This window comes from Chenopodium quinoa, unplaced genomic scaffold (assembly GCF_001683475.1).
Source record: "Chenopodium quinoa cultivar QQ74 unplaced genomic scaffold, ASM168347v1, whole genome shotgun sequence".
Classification (NCBI taxonomy): domain Eukaryota; kingdom Viridiplantae; phylum Streptophyta; class Magnoliopsida; order Caryophyllales; family Amaranthaceae; genus Chenopodium; species Chenopodium quinoa.
The window spans coordinates 3667752-3685435 of NW_018745105.1; positions in this window are offsets into that span (position 1 = coordinate 3667752).

Sequence of the window (17684 nt, forward strand, 5' to 3'; positions counted from 1 at the left end):
TGGAACTGCTTTCGGCATTATTACTCTACAGGGTATGCCTAAAGTCGTGCTAGGTCAATTCTGATTAAATTATTATACTTTAACTACTGAAAATTAATTAATTAATTAATTAGGCAAAGTCCTTTTAGTCATTAATCAGTTTATTTAGTCTTAGAACAAGTCAAATAAACAGTTAGGAAAAATCACATAGAGTATGCACAACAAATAATGCACAATTAGCCAAGTAGGCACAATATGATGCATTGAGTTTGCAACCTAACCATGGCTCTAGTTCTCTAAAGTTCGGGATATGGGTTAGTCAAAGAAGGTCCATAGTTAATTGTCCCGATGCAACGCGCGGAAGCCTAACCGTGAAGGGTTGGCACGAATGGATGGGACACCGCGAGTTAAAAACTCGCTTCCATGGTTGGGTGAATTCAACATTCTCGGATGTACCCTTTGTTGCACAAAGCGTTCAATCAGGTAGATGGAGCATGAATTCCTAGAGGGTTATGTCCATATGTAGAACACATGGGTTTCAAAAAAGTGAGAAAAACTCAATTAGGGAGTAGGATCGAGCAAACAGTGCTAAAAACTGGTCAAAATTAGAACGCATATTTCTGGCTCGGCATTAGAAGAACTTGGCTCCAGAAAACAGAGGTCGACACCAGCGATTTGGCTTTGGCGCCTGGCGACAAAAGCTGTCGCCAGAGTCAAATCATCGGCACTAGACTCTGTTTTCTGACGCTAGTTCCTACATGCCTCAGCAGCTTTCTGTGCTTGATAAAATTTTCCAGTTTCACGTAGCATTATTTCGATTATAGTTGTGAAAGATGTTCCTCAAATTTCCTACGCGTAAAAATCCTATGTTTTAACTCATTACGGATGATCTTTCCAATGAGATCTTTTTTATGCATATGAAAATAATGTTAATCAAAATTACGCACATGAAATACTTAGAACTTTTCGAGTCTCATCCACTCATTCTAAATAATTGCCGAAATAAATTTCAGGAATTAAAATAGAAATCCTTCCCAGTGGAGTCGCCAAAAAACTATAGGGAATGTTTCAAGCATTACCCCAAACTTGTACCCCACTGTGATCATACACTAAAGCATGGTGGCGTCCAAATACAAGGAAGCAAGAGCAAAAGTGTAGCCAACAAGTTTTAGGAACTTGTAAAGCGTTCACGAGGTGAAGTTTACACCCCTTAACGATCCAGGAGATCGTCAACTCCAATAGGTCTGGAACCAAGACTTGCGTTCGGGGATGAAGGTACAAATCCAACCAAAAAGAGATTGAACCTGCCCTAATAATAGGCCTCTACTTTATTCTGATCGTATTCATGTGCGCTTTCTGACTAACATGCAAACAATAGGTTTAACCCTAAACCTGTTTAATTTATGTTGGTTGAAAATTAATGCACAAATAAACTATTATTAGCGATCACTTGAATTATAATCATATTAACCCTAAACAAGATTATTAATTATATTATTAAGCGTGATTACAAGTACAAATTCCCTTTAAACATACATAAAAGGCGTGATCAAGCAATAACAATAAATATATATCAAGCAACATAATAATCATCATAAATAATTACAACAATTATAAAAATCATAATAATCATAATAATAATAGTTAAAATAATAATTATGTTAAAGCATAATAATAGCAAGATCCTAGGCATGATACTAACAAGATTAATAACAAACCCTAGTATCTCACTAAGCAATAAAAATCAAAGCTTTAACCCTATTATGATACTAACATGCTATTAGGAAAGAAAATAGGAAGCATCACAGGAATCATAATAAGCATATTTGATATTATAACCTTTTCCCTAAACATAATACTAGGAATCATTGTTGTCATTCAAAACATCAAGCATCCTAACATGATACTAGGAATCATAATAACAACCTAGACATGATTTCTATATCATAATATCAATGCAAACAATTAAAGCACTTACTTGGATTCCTCATATATCTTTCTAATAACAAAATACACACGTTAATAACTTCAAGGAAAATATAAAATTAACAATTAAATTAAATAATTGAAATAGAGATTAGGGACCAAACCCTCAGAAATTAAAACCTTTCACGTCTAGGGTGAAGGCAACTTCGAATTTGGCTAGGCATTTCTAGATCTTGTGAATGCGAAATTTTTTATGCAAAAGGGCTAGTTTAGAAAAGAGAGAGAGAATAAGCTTTAGCTTAGAGAGAAGAGAGAATTAAAAAACTAGAGAATAAGAAAATTGATTGTTGTTGATGATTGAAAACGGAGATGTTAGGAGGCTATTTATAGAGCAAATCAGCCGGATGGATAGAAAAACGAATCAGAGTTTCGAAAAGAATAAAACACGATCGCAGCGTCAATCATGCGCGTCGCGCCCAACGCATGACTCTAGCGCCAGCATCAGTAGTGGTGCCAGACGCTAGACTCTGGCGCCAGGCGTTGGAAAACAGTTTTATGGATTTTGTTTTTATAATATCTTTTGATCCAAAAGTTTAAATAGGTCATATAATATGTCGTTGGAAAGATATTGAAGTCTACTTTCGAACCCAATTAAAATCATATTTTAATATTATGTTTATAAAAAGCTATGGCCGAAATAGTGGAAGGGGTCAGTTTTGGATAAAGTTTCATATCTCATTCATATCTTTTTCGTTATAGCTCGGATTTAATATTATAATATATCATTGGAAAGATAATTTCAAGATCTATCCAACCATATAAGATATGGATAAATATTATGAGGCACAAAAATAAAATTTGACTATATTCCACTTCTTACAAAACAAGGATTCTTAAAAGGAGTAGTTTTATTCAATTTCAAACTCTTTGAAACATAATTATCAATCCTAACTCCATTAGGATTTAAAATAACCTTCTAGAATATTCTAGAAGACTATAATCAATCCTAACAGCTTTAGGAATGATAATTAGTAATAGACCATCCTCTAGATCATTGGGCCGCATATAAAAACCAAATTGGGCCCAGTTTAGTATTTTGGCCATAACTTCCTCATTATTCATCGGAATTGGGTTTATAATATATCGTTGGAAAGGTCTTTTCAAACCCCATCTAAAAAATTCATTATTGGACCCTTATTATGGACCAAACTAGACTGGAATGCACATTTTTCAAAAATAAGGTAAGAAAAGAAATATTTTAAAAAAACAGAAAGAAGAGATAATTTAATAAAAATATCCTCATCACTAGAATTTTCATACTTTTGTTTTATTCAATAATCAAATGACGTGAAAAGTATTCATCACTGCGTTTGGTTTTGGGGAAACACAAATGGGTGTCTACAGTCACCATTTCGACTCTTCTCACATTTCCTTCCATCACCAAAGCCTTTGCAGCCTCACCTTAGTATCACTTTCACACACTTCTTTCACACTTACATAGCCGTATCATCTTTCCCTTAAGAACCCTTTATCATAAAATCTTGTTTCCCTATTGCGCATGCTTCATCATCTTTCAAGACAACATTCATTAGAAGAAACATCATATACTTGCTTATCTTCTTGACCTGAGCAATGTTCATTGTTTCAAGAATTGCATAATGTTCTAAGAAACATTTATATATCAATGATTTGTAATCACACACAGCATATCGTGCTTAGCTCTTTGACCTAAGCAACGTTCATTATGCAATAATAACTTCATCTATAACGTGCTTAGCTTCCAGACCTAAGTGACGTTCAAGATCGCTTCTTTACACCATATATGATGCTTAGCTCCATGACCTAAGTTCATTCATCTATCGTGTCACATGATGTAATTGTCCTTAGCCTCCTGGCCTAAGAACATGCATCATGCATACATTATTTTCAAGATAAGCAATTCAATCCATGCGATTCATTTTGTCTTGCTTAACGTGAAAGTTCAAAACTTCTTTCCTTTTCTTTTGGAGAAGTTAAAAAAAAATTTCAAATTTTCTCATCGAGGGAAGTTCGAAAATATAGTTCAGTTTTCACGTCTTTCTTTTTCAGGAGAAAGTCAGTACCCTGCACTCGTCTCATGACAAAAATGACAAAAATTTTTTGTTTTTGTTTTTTCAGTTGCTTGTGTCTACACACACACACCATATACACATATAACCACAAGCTATATACATGTCATGTCATGTCAAGTCAAACTTGGTCAAGTCAAACTTGGTCAAGTCAGTTGGTCAAGTCAATCATAGTCTATACGAGTCCCTTGGCAAATTTTATTTTACAGGTCTCAATTACACCCACGTCCGGGGACAAGCGGACCATCTACAGCCGACATTCGGGGACAAGCGAACCATTATCATTTTAGTGATCATCTCCCAAGCGAAGACGATTCACGGCGCAAGGTTCTTGATACAAAGAGACTTGCAATCTTATTAGACAAGTTTTTCCTCAAGCATGGAAAATTGTCGGTCGTTGTCATCTCTCAAAGCGAAGAAGTCAGTGATTACATCATATGTCGACTTTCCTCAAGCATGGAAAGTATATCAACCGATGGGTTTCTTCAAGCATAGAAAACTGCCAAAATAATCTATCGACTTTCCTCAAGCATGGAAAGTATTATCGGTGAGTTTCTTCAAGCATAGAAAAAAACATTTCTTCAAGCATAGAAAAAAACACCAAATTCATATGTCGACTTTCCTCAAGCATGGAAAGTATCATCCGGTAGGTTTCTTCAGGATTAGAAAGCTACCAAACTCATCAGTCGACTTTCCTCAGGCATGGAAATTATTTCAACAAAATGCCATCCGGTGGATTCCTTCAAGCATAGGAAGCTACCAAACACATTTGTCACCAATACACTGGTGTCAGATAAGCATTCTATCCCTTTACTCTTTTATCTTTGGAACTAACACTTTTCTGCAGGTATCGGAGTATATAGAGTGATTTAGGATCACATAATGTCTTAAACACATTCTCTATCTCTATCGACTAATTTGACTATCGTTTTCAAAACTGGCATTTCTACAAACTCAGTTAAAGTGGGGGCTTCTGTAGACACTTAAAAATGTCTCCCCAAAACCAAACCCAATGATGAACAACCTTTCACAACCATTATTGGTTGGTTTGAGTATTTAATCTTTGTAGTGCTTAAATCCATGTTCTATCCAATACATTTCATAAACCAATCCAATTCCTAGCCCATTTCCCTAAACCATAACTTATTTTCCTCTTTTCGTGTACACATCGCAAAATCGAGAGAAACAGATTTTGTTGCCTTATAATTTTGATCAAATTATTATTTGGTGGATAGGCCTTGAAATAAGCTTCCAACCATATATCATAAGCCCAATTCCAATTTAAAACGAAAAAGATATGAGCAAAACACTAAACTCGGCCCAACACCAACACCTTCTACTAAAACGACCATATATTAAAATCTACAAAATATTTTTACCTAATTATAATTGTTTTGGAAATTAAAATTGATAAGCTTTCCAATGATATATTATATGCGTTATTCCGAGTTACAGATTAAAAGTTATCGTAGTTACAAAAATGCATAAAAAAACTAGGACTACCGCGCACAGTATAAACCTGCCACGTCGCGGGGGATGCTGACGTGGCGCGGCAGCTGGTACCGTGTTGCGGCAGTCTGTACCGTGTCGCGGTACACACCGATGTATGTGGACCAATGAGCACAACCACAAGGAACGAACATCAATATTTTATCACCTTCACAGACGACTATAGTAAATATGGATATGTCTACCTTATGTCGCACAAATCTGAATCGTTTGAAAAGGTCAAAGAATTTCAGTGTTAAGTTGAAAATCAGCTTGGCAAGAAAATCAAAGCCCTTTGATTGGATCGAGGAAGTGAATACTTGAGCCAAGAATTCGATGACCATCTGAAAGAAAAGGGAATACTTTCTGAATTGACACCTCTAGGAACCCACAATGGAACGGAGTATCTGAAATGAGAAATCGAACCTTGCTGGACATGGTATGATCAACAATGGGTCTTAGTGATCTTCTTATCTATTTCTGGGACACACACTTCTAACCAAGGCACTTACACCGAACTGTGATCCATCAAAAGCTGTGGGAAAGACTCCATACGAGCTATGGACGAAGAAACCTCCAAGGTTGTCTTTTCTCAAGATATGGGGATGCGAAGCATTTGTCAAGAAATTAATTTCTGACAAACCTCACCCCAAATCCGACAAGGTTTTCTTTGTGGGCTACCCAAAAAAAACCAAAGGGTATTACTTTTACAACAAATCCGCGAAAAAGTGTTTGTTACTCGCGATGGTGTCTTTTTGGAGAAGGAACATCTTTCCAAAATGACGAGTGGGAGGAAATTCGAACTCAATGAAGTTCGAGAGGACGACCAATAAAATCAGATTGACAGTCAAAGTGCTCAAACAGCATATGTTGACGCTGGTCAAAATGTGCAAAGTCAAACCAACAATGCAAATGCTCAGTCCGTTACCCTACTAGGTCGCAGAGGCCGAGGTCTCAACCTGATAGTGGATGGAGATGACCCGGCAACCTACAAGAAGCGATGGCAAGCACTAGCTATGCGAAATGGAAAAAGGCCATGAGGTTTGAAATGGATTCCATGTATGAAAATCAAGTTATGGACTTGGTTGACTCACCTGAAGGTTACACACCTATCGGATGTAAGTGGAGTTTCAAATTGAAAAATAACAAAGATGAAAATGTATTCATTTACAAAGCTAGACTGGTAGAAAAGGTTACAGGAAAATTCGTGGTATTGATTACGATGAAACCTTTTCTCCGGTCGCAATGCTTAAATCCGTTCGGATCATTCTAGTGATTGCTGCATATTACAATTATGGAATATGGCATATGGACGTCAAAACCACCTTCCTCAATGGAATTTTGGATGAAACTGTGTACATGACACAGCCTGAAGGTTTTGTTGACTAAAACAATGCTGTGAAGGTGTGTAAGCTTAAAAAGTTCATTTATGGGCTAAAGTAAGCTAACAAAAGTTGGAATCCGCGATTTTATGAAGCCATCAGCAAGTTTGGTCTTATCAAGAATCCAGATCAATCTTGTGTTTACAAGAAGGACAGTGGGAGTGACATTGCCTTCCTAGTCTTATATGTCGATGACATATTGCTCATTGGAAATAGAATTCCTATGTTAGAGTTTGTAAAGGCCTGGCTTGGAAAGTATTTTTCAATGAATGACTTGGGAGAGGCTCAATACATATTGGGCATCAAGATATATAGGGATCGAGGATGATTGGATTGAGCTAGAGTACTTACATTGATAAGGTACTAGCTCGATTCAACATGTAGGAGGCTAAGAGAGGTCACCTACCCATGTCACATGGCATAACCCTAAGTAAGAAGCAGTGTTCACATACACCTGATGAGAGAGAAAGGATGAATCATATCCATATGCTTCGCTTATTGGATTGATTATGTATGCCATGATATGTACTAGGCCTGATGTATCGTATCCCTTGAGTGCTACGAGCTAATACCAATCAGATCTAGGAAAGGCGCATTGGAGTATTGGACTACTGCCAAGAATATCCTAATGTACCTGAAAAGGAACAAGGATAAATTCCTAGTATATGGTGGCTCAAAAGAATTAGTTATTGAAGGTTAGACCGACACAAGCTTCCAAAAAGATAGAGACAATTTCAAATCACAGTCTGGATATGTAGAGGAGCAGTTAGTTAGAAGAGTGCCAAGCAGAGCACAACTGTAAATTCTACAACTGAAGCCGATTACTTGGCAGCTGCTGAAGCGGCTAAGGAGGCAGTTTGGATTCGTAAGTTTGTTGGTGAACTTGAAGTTGTACCCTCCATCAAGGGTTTAATAGCCCTCTATTGTGACAGGAATGGAGCTATTGCTCAGGCCAGAGACCCAAGGGAACATCAGAAGGTCAAACATGTCAAGTGGTGATTTCACATGATAAGGGAATGGAAATCAGAGGGTGAAATCAGAATTTGTAAAGTCGGAACGGACGACAATGTAGCCGATCCACTTACTAAACCCCTGCCTCAAGTAAAGCACAACAAGCACGTTGAGGCAATGGAAATCAGGCACGTTGAAGATTGGCTTTGATTTTATTGTTTAGTGTTTTATTTAATTTTTGGAACACTTTAATGTAAGACACTAAGATGAACCATTTAGGTTTTTGAGTAATTTTATTTCATGCAATTTTACACTCCGTTCTATTTAATTGTGGTTTAGAATTAAATATTGAGTCCATTCGATTATGAGAATATTCAAAATAGGGTATCAAGACCAGACTTGGATAAAGAACACCTATTAAGTGAACATTGAATATTATAAAATAAAAAATTATCCCTAATCAAGGTCATTAAAATGATGGACGTTTAATGACCGCTTGGGATTAGTTTGTAGTTTTATTTATAGCATCGTTTCTTTTACTACAAGGACATGACTGTCATAAATCATTTACATAGGTTTTGGTTTTGAACCATATTGGATCGACCTATGAGAATACTTAAGAGATTTAAAAATTGTCATAAGTACACTTCCCATTATGGCTATCGGAACCTCTTTCCTCAACCATGAGTATTATGAGTTCTCTTATTTCAGTACTAGTCCGTTTTGATGTTAGTCAAACGTCTACCGTGGAGATTATAAAGACAACACTCGTATGACTAAGTACTCTTATAGAGTCTAAGAGAATATTATAGTACAAGACTGGGAATGTCCGATAGGGAACATGTTTATGTTGTTTACAAGACCTCTCGAAAAGCGAGACTGTGAAAATGCATGGTCATGCTCAGATAGATTTTAAAAATCATTTGTTTATTGACAGTCAAACTCGGATTTCGAGAAACACTTCTGGACGTAATAAGGATGACGAATAATCTTACCTTATAGTTAATAAAAAGACATTAAGTGACCTAGGAAACAGGCTATACACAAAAACCGCACTTATCCGGAAGGACAAGTGAGAGATTGATAGGAATAGTGTCCTTTCTCGCAAGTGTATTATTCCGATAAAGGGTTCGGAATTATTAGAAATCTAATTATTCAGTGAGGTCAAGTGATCGGAATGTCTAGTTGGAGCCCGATTTCGATTAGTAATATTAATCCATAATTAATATTACATCTTAATCTTGACTAAACCCTTCGGGTTACACCCAAGCAACTAACGATCCGACACGAAGAATTACTTCGGAAGGAATTAATGAGTCACTCGAGTATTAAATATTTAGACGTTGGAAATTGAGCTAGGAGCGTCGAAACCGAGCATCGCAAGTTGAGTCAAAATACCCCTATCATCGGAATTCCCCGAGAAAACCGAGTGTTAGGGGCACAAGGAATAAAATGGTGGCTTGCATGCACATCGCACCATGCCTAGGCTGGCTGTTGGGTAGGTGCGGCATGCTAGTGCACCAATGCTAGCAAGGCACGCACGCACATAGCAACAACAGCTATGGCGCGCCATCGAAGCTAGCAAGGCTAGCCACATAGCAACAGCAGCTATGGCACGCCAGCAGGCTAGCAAGACACGCATAGCAGCAGCTGCTATGTCGTGCCAGCAGCCCATGCAAAGCGGCACATGCGAGCAGTCCAGCCAAGGGCCTAGGCGCCAGCTAGGCTGCCTTGGCACCCAAGGCTGGACGCGCCACATGGTGCATCCCGGTTGGCGCATGTGGCCTTATGGGAGGAAATTTTAGGGATCCTTAGAGAGCAAGGATTTTGGTCCCCCCTTGTGTTCCTTACCTAACCTCTCCTTGTGTAATTGCCACTTGTTGATTAATTAGTTGTTTGCTATTTTTTTTTATTTTTGATTTAAAAATAAAAAGGGAAAATTGATTTTACCAACTCTCCCACATTGATGGGAGAGTGGAATTCTCTCATGACATTCTCTATAAATACCCACCTTGGGATTTAGAGAAAGTCACTTGAGTAGGAACTTAATAAGGCATCTCCAGTTGAGAGAAAACCTTTAAGTGTCATATAATACTCGAGTAGTGTTTTGGTCCAACTTGGCTAAACTCCAAGTAAGAGACTGGTGATCGGGGTCGAGTTGCAGGTGGATTGTAATACCCGAATATTTTATGAGTTTATATAATATGTTCTATAAAGAAAATAGTTTATTTTATTTATTATATAACTTTACTAATCTCATATATTTAACTTAGAGTTTGGAAAGTTTTAAAACCCTATATATTTTAATTTAAATGTGACTCTTTATTTTTAAGCGTGTATAAACTATTTTAACCCTAATAAGATTTTGATATATAATATTGTGCAGCCGTTTGGATATTAAATCTCCCTCTTATCTCCATATTTTTTTTTGTGGGTTTATGGCAGCAACTATATTGTTTGCCATTAATCTTTATTATAAGCATCAAATAATTGTCTCCATATAAACTTATGCAAAGCTATTACTTTTTCCAAAATTACAAAGTCATGTGCCTGACTTGTTAATCGTGTGGGTGAAGTATCTATTACTCGTCATGTTCGTGAATCAGTGGAGTACCTTGCTCTAGTTTTTGCTTAATTGTTTCCGAAAGGTAATACACTATCAACCCTTAGATCGTTTGATTATAATTTGATTGTATTATTTATTTTATGTAATCACACTATCTTAATTAATTTTTTGATTTGTTTGATTATAAATTGTTAGTATTAATTGTACTCTGTATTGTTATGTATGTGTAAATTTTATAATTTGTGAATTATATATGATCATGATTTATATATATACATGATTAGTGTGTGGTATAATATGATTCTAATTGCCGTATTATTTTGTGATATTGATTGATTGTGTTATTTTTCTAGGGTTTTTAATGTTGTTTCTATAGGGAGTATTGTTTTATCGAGGTTTTAGGGTTGTTATTGCAGAGTATTATTTTTGGTTGAAATTTGATTATATTTGGGTTATTAGTATTTTTTTTAAGAGTTGAGACATTATGAATTGAATTGTCATGTTATATTATTTGGGAACATGTGCCATTATTGAGATATTATTTACTAGCTTGTGAATGATTATATGATCGATGTATGAGATCAAAAGGTTGAGATTATTATTTTGTTATTGGTTTGAGGCTCGGCGTTATAGACTTAGTCTTTGGCTTGTTGGTAAGAGGGTAATAATCATGAGTTAAGAATGAGGTACAATCTTTATTTATTTTTCTATGGTCCCCTACAGTGGGAATTGACCCGTATGTGGTATGGTTCAAGATATTTTCTGGTTATTGGGAGTATTCAAGTTTTTATACTTGTTGGTTTTTTTCGAATTACCCATGTCCAAGGCTAGGTATAGAACAACGAGCATGACACACTTTGGGATATATTGGGTAAAGGTTCGCATTATTATTCGAGATTGAGTTGACAAAGGTTATTTTCAGAGTACAATGTGTTATGTAGTTTTGAACTACATTATTTAATTGAGCCAGTATTGTTGATTATCCTATTATACTCTGTATTAAGATATGTGGTGATTACTTAGCTTTTTGCTGACGTGTGTGTTCGTTTTTTTGTGCTACTTGTGTTTGGGGCCATGTCTTTTTCTTATGGTGGTCGTGCGACGATCTATTTTGGAATTTGTCCTTAATGGTGAGCAGTCAAGTTTGTCTGAACAAGTTGGTCAAGTGGTCGTAGCTAAAGGAGCTCAAGTGTTTCGATTAGTTTGTTACAACAAGTTTAATTTATAAAGTTGTATAATAGCTCACTTAGATTATTGGGTTGTAATTATTGGGATTTTTGGAAGCCTTAACACTTGACAGGTTGTTGAGTGTGGCGGTAATACCTTCGATTTAGGTGTATGCTTCCGCAATTTTATTCAAAGGTTGTTTATTTTTTCTTTAATTCTTGTTAATTATTAGTTAGTAAATCGGGGGTGTTACATGGATACCGTAGGAGATCTTTGTGCTTGCAAGACTTGGCTTTGAAGTTAGAGCTCTGAGTTAGAGCAAAGCACGCGGCAAGGGTAAGAACGTCTTTTCTCTCTTTCTTGTTATTTATGTCGTTTTAGTTATATTAATTGTGAGCATGTCATGGGGTCGGATTTTGTTCCGCGGTGAGTTAGACTCATAGAAACCCAACATAACGCCGAATCAAATAGTTGCTTGTTTCTCTTAAGCTCAATGATAAGTCGAGCGTCAGAGATAGTCCTCTTGCTTCCATCCGGCTGAACATGTTGAATGAACTTCCTCTTCCCTGTCTTAGGGAGGCGGAATTTAGAAAGGTCTATCAAGGGCCATGTTGTCTCCTTTAGTTTAGGATGCAAAGTGGGTTCTTGGTCCTTGACGGACTTGTTCCTCTCATCACGATAATACTTCATGGCCAACTAACCTTTGCTGGAACCAGCCGTCTTTTTGGTCATCAATTCCTTGATTTCACCCTTGAAACTTGCCATGAATTTCATGAGCTCGTCTTGAGTGACAAGATTAGTCCCTCCTGCCGCCTAGGACTGAAGCTGGATGACTTGCCTAGGCCTGATTGATCATTATTTCGTTCCAATTTATCCTTGGAACATATGCATCTAGTTCTGAGTGACCTATCAAGGCCTCATACGTTTTGACATCAAAGTCCTTATCAATATCATGGTCTGAATGGACCTCAACTTCGGCCGTAGGCCATTTGAAATTAGGAGGCGGTACAGACTCTTGTGAAACCATATTAGAGGTACTATCCCCACAGATGGCGCCAAATGTTTCGGGGTTTTCCTAGTCCCTTAGGAGAGTTACGTCACTAATTTTTTATTTTGGCCGTTTGTACTTGAAAAATAACGGAAGCTCCGGTTGGTCAGAGTTCCGCCTCCGACGATAAAGTTAATGAGGATTCAGAGTAAAAAGGTGCAGAAAAATAAATATCTTCTCAGAATCCGAGATCAGGTATTTATCTGTTTTTTAGAATAATAAATGATGTAATGATTGAACGTATCCCCAAAATGGGGGGAATCTCCCTATTTACAGGGTCATTGGAAATTGTGCCCCTGTCTAGGTTACAAAAACCTAAGATTGCGGATTGTGCTGTTTTTTTGCTTCTTTGGGAATTGGGCCTTGAAAGCGCCATTCCCTTATAGGGAATCTGCCTGCCACGTGTCAAGCCTCATTCGGTCCACTTTGGGCTCTTCCTAGGGTGACACGTGTCAGGATCTGAGAAGTCCACGTGATAGGGTAAAAATACCCAAAACAGGAACAACCACTACTACAAAAAACCCCTAATAAGTCGGACTTTTAGAGTCACCTGTACATAAGGTGCGACTTATAAATTTATCGAGTCACCTCGTACTTATTTAGCGACTTGTTAAGTTGGGATTTAAATTAACAAAGCACATAACAAGTCGCCTAATATATATGAGGCGACTTTATAGGCTAACAAGTCGCCCCATATATGCATGCGACTCTATAACTCGACTTATTTGGTGGTTTAAATTAGATTTTCAAAGTCACCTGTACATAAGGTGCAACTCAAAAACCTGTCAAGTCGCTTTATACATATTAGGTGACTCAATAGGTGATTTTTGTTAGCTATGCTCTCACCTAATGAGTCGCCTAATATGTATAAGGCGACTTAATAGGTTAATGAGTCGGACCTTATATGCAGGTGACTTTGAAAATCTAATTTAAGCCACCGAATAAGTGAGGTTATAGAGTCACATGCATATATGATGCGACTTGTAAACCTATCAAGTCACCTCATGTATATTAGGTGACTCGTTAGGTGCTTAGTTGATTTTAACTCCAACTTAACAAGTCGCCTAAGTAGTTAAAAGTGATTCAATATGCTTACATGTTGCACCTTATATACAGGCGACTCTAAAAGTCCAACTTGTTAGGTGCTTTATTATATGACCACTATCTAATAAGTCGCCTAATACGTAAGACGCGACTCGATAGGTTTATTCTTACGATATATTTAAAATAGTTACAATGTCATATATATTTGTAAAGTAACTTTAGCACATGGCAAGAACTTCAACCTTTCAGGCAAAGAACTAGAGATCAAGCATGCTAAGTAGCATAAACATTAACATTATATGAGCTAAAAAAAAGTAGTTGGAAAAAGATGTTAATTTTTTTATGTGTCGCCTCTTTCAACACAAGTGACACCATAGGTTAGCCTATAAAGTTGGAAGCTATTGTATCGGTGGCTGTAAAGTCGCCTTTGAGGCGACTCGTTAGGTCATTTACAGGAGACTTGATATGGGTTTTTTGTAGTAGTGAATGTTCATACTATCAGTAACTAGTGACTAACTTTCACTACCCAATTTGTTGCAATATTGAACAACATTCAATGTCTAACATGTTAGCCTATAAAACTTCCTCCTTCCCTGATTACCTCACATGTGAACCAAAAATTTTTTGGTCCAATAAAAAGGTTGCAACATACTTTGTATATGTATCCTATTACTAATTACTATTCCATGCTTGGGTTGGGGGTAATACATTAAGGGGGTAATAAAAGTCAAACTAAGCAAAATGAATGTCATTGTCTTACATGCCAAAAGAACTGTTAATCTTTTGGCTCATAGCGTGGCTGCCATTGGAAGAGCTCAACCTATTTCGGTTCCCCTAAAGCTACACCACTTTGCTGCAAATGAAATATTTAATGTCTATGCTACTAAGATTCCTGAAGATAACTCTCCTTAGGACTTGCGACTAGTTTATTAGCTATCCTTTTGCGTTTTAAGATAGCTTCTATTTTGTTTTATGCATCGTATTATCTGGTTTTGTATAATTTAACTCTATCTTTTGTTGGATGCTACAAGCATTTCTATCATTAGTGTTAGTTGAAACGAACACTACAAGAGGGGGAGGTGAATTGTAGGTGAGTTCCTAGTGACTACTTTTGCAAAAAATATAAAAGAATATAAAGAAACTTTGCAATGCACACAGGATTTTACGAGGAAACCTTCCAGGGCCCAACTGGAAGTAAAACCTCGACCCTTCTCGGGGATTTCCAAACCGAACCAATCCATTATAATAGGACAAAAACCAAGTTACAAACCTATTATAAAACAGACCTTTACTCACAAGTTCCAGACTGAACTTGCTACATAGTAGGAACCTATCCTACCCAACCCAAGTTCCACACTTGGATTCACTCGTACTATCACAGTACTACATCACAGCTTTTCACTCAAAGCTCACACTCCTGTATGCAATATAAATTTCACACACACACCCAATAACCCAACCAATACAAAATATAGACACCTAAAATATGTTAGCCAAGCAATGCACGAAACCCGAAACTAATAAGACAAGATAAAAAGCTTGACAAACTTACACAAATTAAGCTCAAAGATTTCTTCACACAAAAACTCACAAAAACTTATGAAATGTGATCTCTACTATTTATACAAGATTAACTCGTATAGCAAGTAGGGTTTTTCAAAAGATAAATAAGTTAATTTAACTAAGTCACAAAATATAGTTTTATGTAAATCAATTTATAGAAAATCTTTTCGGAAAATAAGATAAAGAAAGTTATGGAAAACAGAATAATATCTTTTTGTTAAACCGATTTTAAGAAATAAAAACAATTAGAAAATCTTTTCTTAAAATCTATCTTTTATCTTTTCCATATCTATATCTATACTTAGTATTTAAAAACTATAACCAAGAAACTAAGAAGACACATGTCCCCATCCATTCTATTACACTTCTCTAACCATAGTGCCACATGTCATCTTACACTAATAATTTTTTATTACACCATTTTTTTTAATTCTTTCATTAAACTTATACTTCATCTTTTATACACACTTCATTTCTTCCCTTTAATTCAACCTTTTCCTATTCTCTCTTTAATTTTAGCCCTTCCACATTTTATTTAAGCCTCTTTTTCGATTTAAGTTCCAAAATTTTAATTTCTTTAATCATGTTTCCCATTACATATTATACCCTACAATGACTTACTGAATTTTCCTCACTTATCCCTCAATACAATTTTTCTGATTACATATTATACCCTATAATGACTTACTGATATTTTCTTACTTATCTCTCAATACAATTTTATATGAATAACCCGTGCATTGTACGGGCCAGAAGGCTAGTTCTAATTAAATTTGCCAAGCAACTTGTCACGCTTCTAATAAGTTTCGTGCATATCTACTTAACATATTTAACAATAAATCTAGAAGATAAAATCTTAACTACATAAATATTGATGTGCCGCGTTTCTGTAATTGTGGATTACTTGGGCTTCACGCAGACCAGAAGCAAGTTCTTGCTGTCACTTTTGCTCTAGTCTTCAACTGGAACTTCGCAGGCTAAGTTCTTTCCAGAACTTACTATCTTCAGCTTGCTTTCTCCAAGTTCCTGTTAGGGAACATTCCTGTTAAGGAACTCAGTCCTTGTTAGAGAACTCTTCTTCTACTTTGTTTGACTTTTCCTCAAAGGTCTCGTCATGTCTTCTTAGCTTGGGTTACTCTTTCACCACCAAAGTCTACTTCACCTATACTAATCAAACACTTGTAAACCTTTATGAGTTGAGTTTGCTTTAGTTTAAGTTCATCATCATCAAACCTTTAAGCTTCAACAATTAGGTTTGTTAAGTTTTGGGGTTTAAGCCCCCCGTAATGTTATATATGCTATTTCCATTTTGCGTAAACAAAAGATGGTGTGATTATAAAAAAGTTATGTAGTGATGGTATAGTGTGAGGTGAAGAAAGAGAAATCAATACTCTCATTATGGGGGTAATTGTCACACTAGAGGGAGGGTGGGTAACTATTACCTTTATTATAAGAGTAATAATTCCTTCATCTCTCTCTTTTCCTCATAGCACAACACCTTATATCATTTGTAAATACTATGTCTTCCACAACACCACCTCTAATTACTTTTGTTTTTTCAAGTTTGACTTTTATTACCCCCTTAATGTATTACCCCTAATCCAAGCATGCTTTTAGGGGTAATTGATAGCATTTATAAACTATAAATAAAAATTGAACAAGGCAACTGTGTTGATTTTCAACTTTTGCTATTCTTCTCCTATCTTACAAACAGTACATCTTACAAAGCCTGATAACTAAGTTCTTTGATAGTTCATAGTCTTCGTATTATTTATGCTGCAACTACAATATTTTGTTAGACATTGAATGTTGTTAGATTTTACATTTAACGTCGTCAATTACATTTACCTAACAGTACAACTCGAGTACTCAACAATCCTCACACATGTCCAATCACCAGAACAGTCATCAAACCATTCACCACAAAATTGCAATTTTGCCACTAGAGAAACCAAAAACGTTTCTCAATAAGAGAAACCGGGTGCGCCCGAGCCTGAGTGTTGATACTCTTGATTGGGAGGATGAGTGTTGAACCGACGAATATGTGAGCATTCTTTTATCCCACACTAAAAAAGACTAAAGGGGGAGTGTAGTGGGCGGTAATGGAATCCCATATTGAAAGAATTTAAGAGTGACCACTACAATATAAGGCTAAGGGACTACTTCCCTCATTGCCATATGGTTTTGAGGTGGAACCTCCTTGAACTAGTAAAGTGGTGGACTTGCACTCCCTCGTGACGAGTGTGGCTCATATCCGTATTTAACATGGTATCAGAGCTAGCTTCACGATCTCATGATTGGGGCCTTAATGGCTAAAGTATACATGGATAAAAATTATAGACAACTCACATGTGAGGGGGAGTGTTGAGCCTACGAACAACTCACATGTGAGCATTCTTTTATCCCGCACTAAAAAAGACTAATGGGGGAGTGTAGTATTAATGAAATCCCACATTGAAATA